This window comes from Merops nubicus, unplaced genomic scaffold (genome assembly GCF_000691845.1).
Source record: "Merops nubicus isolate BGI_N331 unplaced genomic scaffold, ASM69184v1 scaffold23646, whole genome shotgun sequence".
NCBI classification, from domain to species: Eukaryota; Metazoa; Chordata; class Aves; order Coraciiformes; family Meropidae; genus Merops; species Merops nubicus.
The window spans coordinates 10030-22823 of NW_008615931.1; positions in this window are offsets into that span (position 1 = coordinate 10030).

Here is a 12794-nt window from a genome sequence, read left to right on the forward strand (position 1 = left end):
GAAAGGAAAACCACAACTCACAACTGTAAAATCAACCATTATTAAAGAGGCATATGGAAAGAGGGAAAAAGTTTCAAAGAGCTAATCTTAAACTTAGAGGGAGGAAAGGCAGCAAATGATCTTTCTTACCAGCGGTAATAGTAGCAATAGAGTAGAAGCATGAAACTCTGGTGGCAACACTTAGAGTAGAACTCTCCATACCCCTGATAGTTTTCTAACTCATTCCCTCTGGTCATATCTCATTCTTACATTATGCTTCCCTCCTGAGAGATGCAAAATGCAAACTGCCTTTGAATGAAGATGATTCCTCCTGAATCTCTTCCATTAGTGTTCATGCCCAGGGTACGACCCAGAAGTTCACAACAGAAGCAGGATATTCCTCTGTCTGCATTGCTGGGAGCAATTTATTTTGGACATTCCCAACTATTGTCCTTGTGTAGATGGTTTGTACTACTGGAAATCTTGGACCCCTGTCCAAAGCAAGAGGGAGTGCATCATGACAACCTTGGAGAATACAGTCCTAACAAGGTCTGGGGACTGACTTTAGCTCTGGCATAGCTGCATGGCAGCATCATACTTTTTTATTAAATAAGCAGGTTGCACTGTTTAGTGCTGGCACACTTCCCTCATCAGTCTCACGTACAAGGGTATTATGACAGAATCACAGTATGGCTGAAGTTTGAAGGGACCTCTGGAAGTCATCTGCTCTAGCCCCCCCTGCTCATGCAAGGACATCTAGGGCAGGTTGCCCAGGTGGCTTTTGAGTATCTTCAAGGAGGGAAACTCCAAACTCTCTGGGCAACCTGTGCTAGTGTTTGACCATCCCTAGAGTAAAAAAGTGGGGGGTTGTGCTCAGATTGAATTAAATGTTTGTTAACTTGTAATCATTGCCTCTCTATCACCGAGCACCACTGAGAAGTCTGGCTGCTTCTTTCTCATTCCTTCCCATCAGACATGCATTTATACACATGAATAAGATCTCACTGAGCCCTCTCCTCTCCAGGCTGAGCAGTCTCACCTCTGAGTCTATCCTACATGAGATGCTCCAGTCCCTGAATCATCCCTGTAGCGCTTCACTGGACTCACTCCAGTAAGTCCATACCTCTCTTGAACTGAGAAAATGAGTGGTGCTTCTGAGCTGCCACAGAAAGGCCAAGTGAGGTGGACACAGGTCTGAGACTGCTTAGGAAGCCCAAGAACAAAAGATGTGGGCCTGGTCGTGGACAGTCTGATCAGGCTGATAAACTATCATGAATTTACAATCCCAGATCCATCCGAACAGAATTCATATCAAAATTACATGACAAACATTTTAACATTTAACCTGTTAGAGTCTGTTTATGCTGGGTCAGAAATTTGGCTGCAGTAGCTGCAGCATTTTTAATTACATCCCAAATTTTTTGCAACTGTTTTTGCATTTGACCCTGTAATACATATGATATTGTCTCAGAAGTTATTTTTTTTATTTATTTTTTTTTGGTCCACTGTTTCAGTCTTCTAGCAAGATACTCTGGAGGCAGAGAGTTTTCATAAAAGCTAGCAGTACCCTAACAGATAAAACATTCCAGAGCAGCTAATGAAAATAATTCCATCTTTTTCTGAAAAAAAAAAAAGAAAGAAAATTCACTACCACAAACCATACATGTTATATATGTGTAGCATGACACTGTGGACATATATGAAAAAATCCTGAAATACTGTGTAAATTATCCAAACAAATAGTAGAAGAAAGCCACTTTTTGAGCCAAGTACCTGAAGTTAGCAATTAGCACAGCTACACTAAGAATGATTCCTATTGCAAATATGTCTAAGATATCACTAGCTGATACCTCAGTCAAAATAAATCCACTTTGTCACCTTGTTTACACTGCCAGGGAGTTTTGGTTAAACCAAAACCTTTCCTTAAACTGCACTGGTTTTATACAAGGTATAGAAAGTATTTGTGTTTGCTTTACTGGCTTCTCAATTAATAGTTTATTTATTTTTCTTAGAGTAGTTGGTTTGCTTTGAATAAAACACTCAAACATAAATTGTAAGGGAATGACTCTCAATATCACTGGGGCACATCTGCTCCAAAAATCATTTAGAAAGTGTAAAATGCAGAAAAAGGAAAAGCCACCCTGGTGCTTTCTTGAGAGGTGAGATGTTGAGGTTCAAACCCTTGTTCTTAATCAGGAAAAAAGGGACATAAGCCTGCCACTAAACCATGTGTTCAGGCCTCAGGCATGTGCTCAGACTACACAACAGACAATCCCTCTTGGTCTTTTTTGTTTGTTTTTCTGCTAGGCCAGGTCTCACTGGTACGTTCAGAGTGCCCACCATGCAGGATGGGCTCCAGGTTAAGGAACATGCTGTCAGCTCTTGCAAAGCTCAGCCTGCACACACAAAATTGAGGATTTAGCCATGTGAGGAACACTGAATTCTCAAGGGATAAACTGCAACTATGGAAGGCATTGCAGGTTTGCAGGTTTGGATCTTGGACACAGGCACCTGAAAGTAGAAAGATTTTCTAGCACTAATTCATCCTGTGGGTTCACACAAGGACACCACCGGTGACAAATGGTGCAAGAGTTAAATTGATTTCCCAGTTACTGAGACCCAACTGCCTGGTTGAAGAACAGTGGTTGAATACCGACTGTTCTTACACACTTCTGCCTGTTTAACACAACTTAGTGTCTTAATTAACACATCTCTTCCTTCCGATTTCCTTATCAATAGAGTTATGGTTGAAGAGAAAAATTAAAAACAAAGAAAACATACTCTAAGTCTCACAGGATCTGAGTAAATGTTGCTCCAGAAAACCTCCCATAGACTTGATGCCAGATGTATAGTTAGATATGCTGCTCCCTTGAAACCAGCTCGGGAATGCAGCGTGTAGCTAGGACAATGCTGCTGTAGCAGCCATGACACCTTTTCTTTTGATATTTACAGGGCAATTGTAACATCATTATAGTCTGAGGGATTTTGAATACAGATTTTTAAAATCTGTGCTGCAAGTGTATGCCAGCAAGCAAGTAGCAGAGGAGCATCAGTGGTTTGTGCTTCACCATGGACTGTGCACACCTGCTCAGAACAGTGATATCTTTCTGAGATTCTTCATCCATGCCAAGTCCTGCAGCATGACATCCTCATTGCTACTAGTACCTTTATCAGGTAACTTTAGGCTGGCATGTATACACCCTCATATGAGATGGTCACATCTCTGTTTTGGGGAGTACATCCTTAGCTCCATGAATGCTTTAGATTGTTGAAGGCCTGTTCACATACAGCTATTTACTAAATTTTTTGTGGGCAGATCAGGTGGCTGTAAAGAATAGGCTTAAAGACCTAATTCCCCAGTGAACTTTGTACCTTCCATTCAACAGTTTGACAGATGCATCTGGAAGGGGGCTTATGGAAGGATCCTGAAAGCAGGTCTGGGGTTGGAAGCTCCTAACAAAACAGCTACATGTCTAGGTTCATAGTCCAGGCCATTTGACAGCATCAAGACACATAAGCTACCTATAGTACTTGGAGTAACTATGCTCTGTAATTTTTTATCCTCATTTTAGATCAATCTTGTAATAATAAACTGATTCTTACGGTTCCTGGCAAGCTGCCCCAGTATGAGAACTATTCTCTCGTTTAAATGAAGGATCGTTCAGCCAGACTCCTCCTCTAGCTCTGGGAGGTTTGGACTGTGATGACTTCTTGCTCTTGGCCATCCCCACATCATGTTATTTATTTGTGGCATTTTGTATAAGAGCTCCTATGCAAATTATAGCTTGGAGCCTTTTGTCTGATGGCTAAGAGCTGCAGTGTGCTGTTACCCCAGCGGCAAGCCTGCTTTGGTGTCACTTAATAAATCACCATTCCAAACACAAGAGAAAAAAAAATGTAAGAATGTTGGAAATCTAGAATTGGATCTTTTCTATCATTCTTCTCTCATCACAAATAAACCAAAAAGAAAAGAAAGACGCTTGTGGTACTAGAAGCCTCTGGATTGTTATAATTACTAACCAAAACCTCTAATAAGCTGCCAACCAGACTACTTTCCTCAAGCTTATTATTCCATTTCTATTTCTGCCATTTAACTCCTCAACTGTAATATTTCCATGCAAGCAGCACAGTGTGCCCAAAATATCTTATCTTACATTAAAGAGGAAAAAAATATTTCAGGGACAACACGGTATCTCTTTTCCTCCATATGGCTGCAACTATGCAAAACCAAAATGGTTTCTCCCTTGGCAGGCAGGTGGGATTCCTAATGAGCCAACACACAGAAAACAGATAAAATTAAGAGACAAACACTAGAGCCTATTTTATCCTCTTTCTTTTCCCATCATGCTTTGTCCAGCTCTTGCATCCCTGTTATTACCACTAACTATAGCTGGCAGACAGTTAGAAATTACATTTCAACCAGTGTCATTGGCTGACAAGCCCTGTGCATTGATGATTTAACACTTCTCCCCATATTGATTCTTATCTGACAGCTTCTTTGTCTTTTTTTTTTTTTGTAACATTCTTCATGTTATTTCATAGTCTTTGTTCTTTTTCCCCAGGCTTCGTCCTCCACTTGTTGTGTCCCATTCCTTTGGACATCCCTTTCAAACACTCTTCTGGAGTGGAGGCTTCCTCATTGCCTTCCCTTCACATCCTTTTAACTTGACTCACTCATATGAGGCTGTAGTAATTCCTCAGTTTGAGAATGATACAGCTGGAAATAACCACTGGGGAGGCAAATACTGCATCTCAGATTGCCCACTGCTCTGGGACCTGTGATTCTGAGTGGATGCACCCTGCACAAATGGATGCATACCATTAGTTAAACAGATGAATCCTGCCAGCTGATCAATATCCTTCTATATTCTATTTGCTCCTCACAATTGTAGAGTTAATACATAGAGGGGGTAAAAGAGAGTAGGACTGTGTTGGCTGTCTCCATGGAATCAAGTCAGAACCTGTAGAGCAGCTGCAGGTAAAGAGAACATGGTGGGTTCCTGGAATATGTGGGCTTAAACTAACACAACATGTGCCTCTTTGTGGCTCCTTCTGCCCATGTGTTCAACAGTCCCACTGAGTCTGGCTCTATACAGGAGGAAAGCACATACCTGACAGTCCATCAACAACATTTGATATGTAGTTTTGCTTTTTTTTCCCCCCTCCCTCAAAAAAAAAAATATAGTGTTTTGTCAGCTTTCAGTTCTGTTGGCTTTAACAAGCCTTTTTTTTTTTTTTTTCCCCCCCCTTCTGAGCTTGTTTTGGTGGCGAGTAGGAGTGAAGAAAGAAATTCAATAAGACTGCAGGCGTTTGCCTTATTGGCAGTGTGCATTGCTTTTAATTTTGAACTGGCATGAAGGCCCTCCAAGCAACACAAGTTCTGCTTTTTGACAGAATTGACAAATAAATTATACAAGGTACAGTCAGATAGTTCTTTGGGGACAAGGATTGAGTGAAGTCAAAATGGAAAGCTCATTTTGTATCAGGGTACTCCTTTGCTGTACTATTGAAATAAAGCACCTTCAATCCAAAAGGCTCCCATGGCACTTCACAAAATGCAGCCAAAATCTGAATGATGTGACTGTCCAAATTACATCCCTCAATCTATAGTTGGACATACCAGTAACAACTCGATAACCACAAGTGTTTGACCTCTCATAAACCCTGTTTACTTGGCAGGGCAGGGTGCTGCACAGTGTTAGCACCTTTAAGCTGTGCAAGTAATTTGAGTTGAAACAGTATATTCTTTGACAACACCGATGGAATTTGTACAAGAAATTAATATCTAACCATGTTGAAAGCCAAAATAGATGAGTGTCCTTGTTCTTTCTAATTTAATTGAACCTCCTGCAGACCCACAGAAATTTTCTAACATTTCTCATTCTTGGTAACAATTGCTTTATATTCAAATCAGACCATATATTGGACTATGTTTTTCACACTAACAATTTCCAATAAGTGTTTTCAGAGCTTTAGAAGGTGCCTGCCCAGAGTGAGTTTCAGATCCTTTAGGAAGATTTATAGGGCAGAATGAAGTGAGGAATGGAGATAAAAAAGAAGTTAAAATAGGTCTTTTCCTACATACATAGTCAGAAAGGTATGACACTAAACAAATAGTCCCTAGTTAGGTCAAAAATAAACCTGCAGAAAGGAAATTAACACTTTGCTCTCTATTCTCAAGACTCAAACCTACAAAATATAAAAAAATCTTCTGCTCAAAACTCAATATTTCCTGTTCTTTTCTAAAGAATCATTATCAAAAAGGTTTTTATATCAAAGAAATCGTACAACAGAAGATTCACGTGTGCAAGAATGATGAACTGCAGCTTCACGTAGGCTAATCTCTTACTCTAAATATTATCATCATTTTACTTCTTAAAAAATAATTCAATTTGGTAGCACAGGAGGAAAAACTTCCTTTAAAGCAGTCTAAATAGGGGGGGAAAAAAAATCCAAATTAAATATAACCTAAACAATTATTATTAAATAACAAATTGCATTTCTGAGGCTTCTATTGTACAAGGACATGAAAACATATTAAAATAATCCACATCCCAATACTCCAAGAAGGTATTTTAGCTTCTAATTCCTCAGTGCTGATACAAAGATTACATTTTTTTAGTGGCATTAAACAAGAAGTCTGTGTCCAAGCCATGTCTAGAATCTTAATCCTTCCACAGCCAGCCTCATCATTCAATCCCAGGGTTGATAACTCTACACATTCAATAAACAGTTCTTCAACACAGAACAATTTTTCCTTAAACACCATAACCTCTGATCACTAAAGGACAGCAATTAAGTGATTCCAACATCAATATAACAATAGTTGTCCTAAATACTCCCACATACCACACTCTTTTGCTGACCACTTGTCCCAATAGGAAGGATATTATCATTAGTGGGCAACACACAAACCAGATCCCTCCCTCTGGTCTTCAGTCATGTGCAAGGGATCCAAGGTGGCCAACCACCAGAGGAATGACAAGGTTTATAAAGTCACTCACAGAGCTGGATGCAGTGGAAGCAGAAGCAGATTGGCCAAAGACCCAGGCAGCCAGTCCAACTAATGATGCCATTATTCCTTCCTCTGCTCCCAGCTGTATTGACACCCTACCACCACTGGAGGCTTAGCCTGCAACAGACAGCTATGGAACCCTTCCAGTAACTAGCAATTCTATATAGGATGTTCATTACATAGATAAAATTCCCTCAAAACAAGTAGGGGCCAAGCCAGCTTTTATACTGTTAACTTGGGAGCAGGACACCTGATGTTAATGCTGAAGGCAGGGGCACCTGGTGGTGACCTCTTAATTGGTTCCCAGCCAAGGCTGGCCAGACCCTGGCTGAAAACCAATCAAGAAGGTCTTTCGTACCTGGCTGTGGACATCCCCCATATGTCAACCCTCATTCAGGGCTGGGGGTTTAAACCATGGTTCACATGACATTAGATTAATATAATCTGCAAGTTTTGTGACACAGCTTCCAGCCTGTGGCCATTTCAGCCAAGCCAGCTGTAGCTGAGCAGCATAGCCAGCACCTTTCCACACTTCTGTTGCAGCAAGTGCATGATCTCATAAGCATCATCCTCCACTAGAACAATGTAATGTGAGTATCTCTGGATAGCTGTAATTCAATGATGATTTTGCTCTTTGCAAAACATTGCTCATTCTCATAGAAAATGAAAATATTAGAATCCTCACAGTTTTGCATTTTCACATCTTTAAATTACAGTTTATTGAGTCAGGACTGCATTATACAAGTAAAGAAGAAAGTTATTTTACAGCCCATCAGCTGGCTACTCAGTCACATGTTTTGCCAATTAGTTGGCCTAACAGAAATGACACAACCAGCAAGAAGACAAACTAGTGAGTGGACTGTATTGAGTATAGAAAAGACATTCCGTGACCAGTCGCTGAGGGTACGAACAAGTCAGTTAGCTCACAAGCAATTGACATTACACCCGACAACGACATCCCCCAACCAACAATAGGTGGAACAAACAAAGAACCAAGGCTGCCCATAGATGGAATGGGAAACAGCCAGGTCAAGAGGTTAAACACATAAGACAAAGGTAGCCACATGGCCAGCTCTCACCCTCCTAGCCCGTGTTTGCAAAGGTCTGAACTGACGGGGCCCAGCTCCAGGGAGAGTCAGGAGGTCCTTCCTCAACCAGGAAGCTCTGTGGAGTGCACTCCACAGACAGACACTCCTGACTCCCTGCAAGTGGTCCCAGCTTTTATCCCCAAGCAGACACCTGACCTTTGTCAACTCAGTGCGGGACCCCTGGGGCTCATTTCCCTTATGGCTCTCCCTGCAGGGCCGGCTGCACCCTGGGGGGAAGCCATAAGGCAAACTCACCACCCCTTTATGAAGGGCTGTGGGAATCACCCATATGTCAACCTTAATTCAGGGCTTGGGGTTCAAACCCCAGCATTTCAGCCATCGTAATGCAGTAGTTTCATAACTCTGCTCCTGTTGCCAGTTGTCATCCTTTCTAAGGCTACAGAATACATGAATCCATCTGCAGGGAGGAGCTCATGTACATCTCTTGTAAGGTTTACTGGCTCTCTGTTCTCAGTACAAACCACCACACCATGGCCTTTTGCATCATTATTTTGCTATAAGGAGCGAAATATCTATTTGTTACCATCTTGTTTATTTACAAAGATAGTAGGTACACCAAATCCTCTGCTGACAACCACAGGAGGGACAAATACACTTTCCAGCAATGCTGTACTCGTCATGCTTTCTGCTGACCTCCTTCACTCGCTTCTTCCTGGTTCTGACTTCAAGCAGTTCCAGCAGTCAGTGCGTCTTGTTGGCATCGCAGAGTCCTAAACCCATAAAACCTAGTGACAGCTAAGTAGAGAATAATGTCTGCCTTTCCAAGCTGATGGTGAGGTTTTCTTTAAATCTTTATTTTAACGTACAACTCGCAGGCACCTGATTTTGCTTTCCTCTTGGATATTAAAAGTTACATAATTATCGGCCAATTGCACGGAAGATTAGGAATTCCTCACACCATTCTTCTGCTTGTACATGCTATAAAAGCAGCCCATTACCAGAAGCAGCAGTGTTGCCCTTATCACTACCCTCTTCTTTTAAATAAAAATCTTTGAATGGCAATCAGAAATTAAGCCTGCAAAAGCATTTCCACAACAGGAATTGAGAAGACATTTATTTGACCTATTAAAAATTTTATTACAAAAATTGCAAACACGACAACATATCTTCTCTAAAGAAGATTAGAAATGAAACATTTTGACCCCCAGTGGATTATAGCTTTACACATCACACTTGTTTAAAGAGAAAACTACAATCTTTGTTCTCTATAAAAGAAGGAAAACTTGACAATATAACATTTTAACTGCTCAACAAGGTTACTGAAAAAATAAATCAGCTTTGCTCAAAAAGAGTCCTTGCAGCAGAGGAAGTACAAAATTTCTCCATCTTCCACCTTTCTTCCCTTCCTCCCTTCCAGAGAAACAGGAGAGGGAAGTCTTTAAACGCTCTCCTTCACCACTTTCCAAGGGCTTCTTTTAGCCATTGCTACAAATGGTTTTGTAAAAGCAAAGTCAAAACACGCAGCAGAGAGTGGACCTTATCTTCATGTAATTTAAAGAGGAGAACAACTATTCTTGGATGTTTATAAAATACTGCTACTAATGAGACTGCTAAAGCTTAGTCAATGGAAAGTTATGAGGGAATTTGCAATTGTCACTGCTTGAAGTAAGTTTCATCTACTGCCAACCCACTCCAAAGTCATGTTCTGGCCAGCTTCGTCCTTTGGCTGAGAACACGCTTTGCCTTCCCTCTGTTGCTCTCCCCTCCTGTGCAGTTCAATCGTAGCCGAGTGATTTTGTGCCGGTCCCCTGGATTCCCTGCAGGAGGAGGATGGCACGCTAGCAGCACCTGTGGGGACAGCTCTGCTACAGAGCCAGTGACATGGAAAGGCCCTTAGGGGAACATGGGCAGGGAGCTCCCATCTGCACCCTGGGAGAGGGCGCCTGCTTTGAGACTCACGTTCAACACAGCCTTCCTCTTTGAAAAGCAGTACTAGCACATGGAGGAAAAAAAATAGGGGACTGAATTCTTACCAGGCCACTGAAGGCACAGCAGATTGACTTCACTGAGAGTACCTCAAATTAGAGACCTTCATAGGCTACAGAATATCAACATTTTCAATGAGGCGCTCCCCTATCACCCATCAAACCCATGTGGGAACTATGCAATTCAAGAGAATTATTTTAGAAACACTGCCCTAACTGCGTGACAGCAGAAGGGCTTCAGAACACATGCACTCTCCAACTACACAATCATCTTTGCATTTGGGGTTCTAAGGGCGAGACAGACTTTTCCAAAACTTCAGGCAGAGACAAATGTCAGGTGACTGACAAGTACCACAAATAAATAATTTGTTAAAAAAAACCCTCTCAGCTGAAATCAGAATTTTAGAAAGCTCGAAACATTACTTAGAACATACTTGTAGGTACATGAGGTATCATCCCTGAATACAGTTTGCTCTCAATTTTACATTAATTCTTTTTCTATTTTAATAAATTATCAAATGTCTCTTCCAGAAAGAAATAGGAATTTTGAACTCCTGAGGGATGACTTTAAAACTGTAAGTAAATTCTTCCTGTCAAAAGGAAAGCTGCATGTGTGCCATTTCCCTACTGTTTACAAAAAAACATTCCTATTTTATCTTATTTAAAAATTCCTTAATTATTACACAACAGCATTTTGTAATTGTGTTATCGAACAGGGAACATGGCTATTACACAATCTGGATTGTTCTGAAGTGTTTTGGGGCTCTAATTACATAGAATGAATCTACAGTTGGGATTGAATGAGACGATATCCAGAGGTCCTTTCCAAACCCTAACATTCTGTGCTAACTTTGTCATTTAGTCAATCTCTTGAGAGAACGCTTGAGGAACAGTAAGAAATTTGGCATAAGGAGCATGCCTCAGGAAACTCTACTCCCCAAAGACAACCTGCTTCTTCATCCCCACTCTAGGAACCAACCCTATATATGTAAAATATATATAAACATTATATATATAAAGGGGATCCTTGTGCTGTAGATAGCTTTTTGCATGGTTGTACATAGTCCAGCAGCAACTGGACTTACTTCCATCACTTCTTAAATTCTATTAGGCCAGTGCAACTGTTTTGACAGTTGTAAGACAAAAAAAAGACATAATTAAGCACAATAAACAATATTTGTCACAGCTAGATCAGTTCTTCAAAGGCACAAACGGTTGTGCAGCACGAGGGGTTTGGACAAAAAGGGTGTTGCTACAGAATTAGACTGTAGCACCATGAGAAGTTTGACATATTGAACCATAAAAAAAAAATATATAAGTCTGGAGAGGACCTCTGTAGGTCATTGTGCCCAACTCCCTGTTCAAAATCAAGTCTATGAGGGTGGCCAAGTGCTTAAGTTGAGCATCTCCAAGAGTGGAGATTCCTTAACTTCTCTGGGTGACTGGTTCCTGTGCTTGATCATTTTTATGGCTAAAAAAGAGCCAAACATCCTATTTTTTTCCCCTAAATTTAATTGCAATTTCCCCATGTTCTCATTTATACCCATTGCTACTTATCCTGTGCCTATGCACTTTCAAGATCAGTCTTGCTGTTTATCCCCCCATTGAATGGGCTGAAGATAGCCATAAATTCTGGTCTTAGTTTTTCTTAAAGCAGCACATAGCTCAGCTCTCTGTTTCTCATTTTATGCCAAAACGCTCCTGCCTCCTCACAGATGTGGTATCCCTTCACTGGACTTGCACCAGAGGATCACTATCTGCCTTGTATTAGGAAGCCCTATATTGGTCACAGTTCTCCAGCAGCGTTCCCACAAGGGGAATCATCATTCCCCTAAACCTGCTGGTTCTGCTCTCTGCTAATGAGGCCCAGGCAGGACACCATGGTTCTGTTACAGGCACACCTCTTTCCACAAAGGCACCTGCTGACTTGTGTTCATCTGACTGTCCACCATACAGTCAAGTCTTTTTCTGGAAAGCTCCTTTCCATTTAGTTCATGACCCTTGCATGTACTGATAGATGAGGTTATTTAGTCCCAGGTGGAGAACTTGACACTTGTCTTTGCTGAGCTTCAAGATACTCCCATGGGCCAATTCTCCAGCCTGCTGTAGTTCCTCTGAACAGCAACCCTGCCCTCCAGCATAGGGACTGCTCCCTACATCATTAAAATTTTCCCCCTCAACCTTAAATGTGAAACGATGCAGAGATAGTGTCTTCTCTTTTCCAGGATTCACGCACTTAACTGTGAGTCACTGTGCTTCACAGATCCCTAAAAAGGATGTTGGACTTTCTGGCTTAGAGGTACATACTGCAGTGTCACAGTGCTAAGGAAAGCCAGGCAAGTATGAAACTGGATGAAAAAAATGCTCAAATTTAAAAACCCCCTTCAAGTTACAATACTTGAACAACACAGATCTGTTGCTTCAAGTGTGCATTGTGAATCTGAACTTCAGATTTCAAAATAAAAGCTTTAAACAATATCCAGCTCATTCATCAGACCTTCTGAGATTTTTTGCCCCCTGAAACGAAAAGCTCTACTCCCATGTAAGTTTCCAAGACTGGGCAAGATTAAAGAATTAGAACAGGAAAAATTCTGAAGAATGGACAGACAGGTCTGCCTAAATTATTCTGCATGTAGATTAGGTCAAGTTTCATAAAATGTGTAGACTACACATGCCTTCACTCTACCAAGCCTATTCTGTCACAAACAGAAACATGAAGTGCAGAAAGAGATTTTGGTTTCGCCAAGTGTTCATCAGGAAGCCATT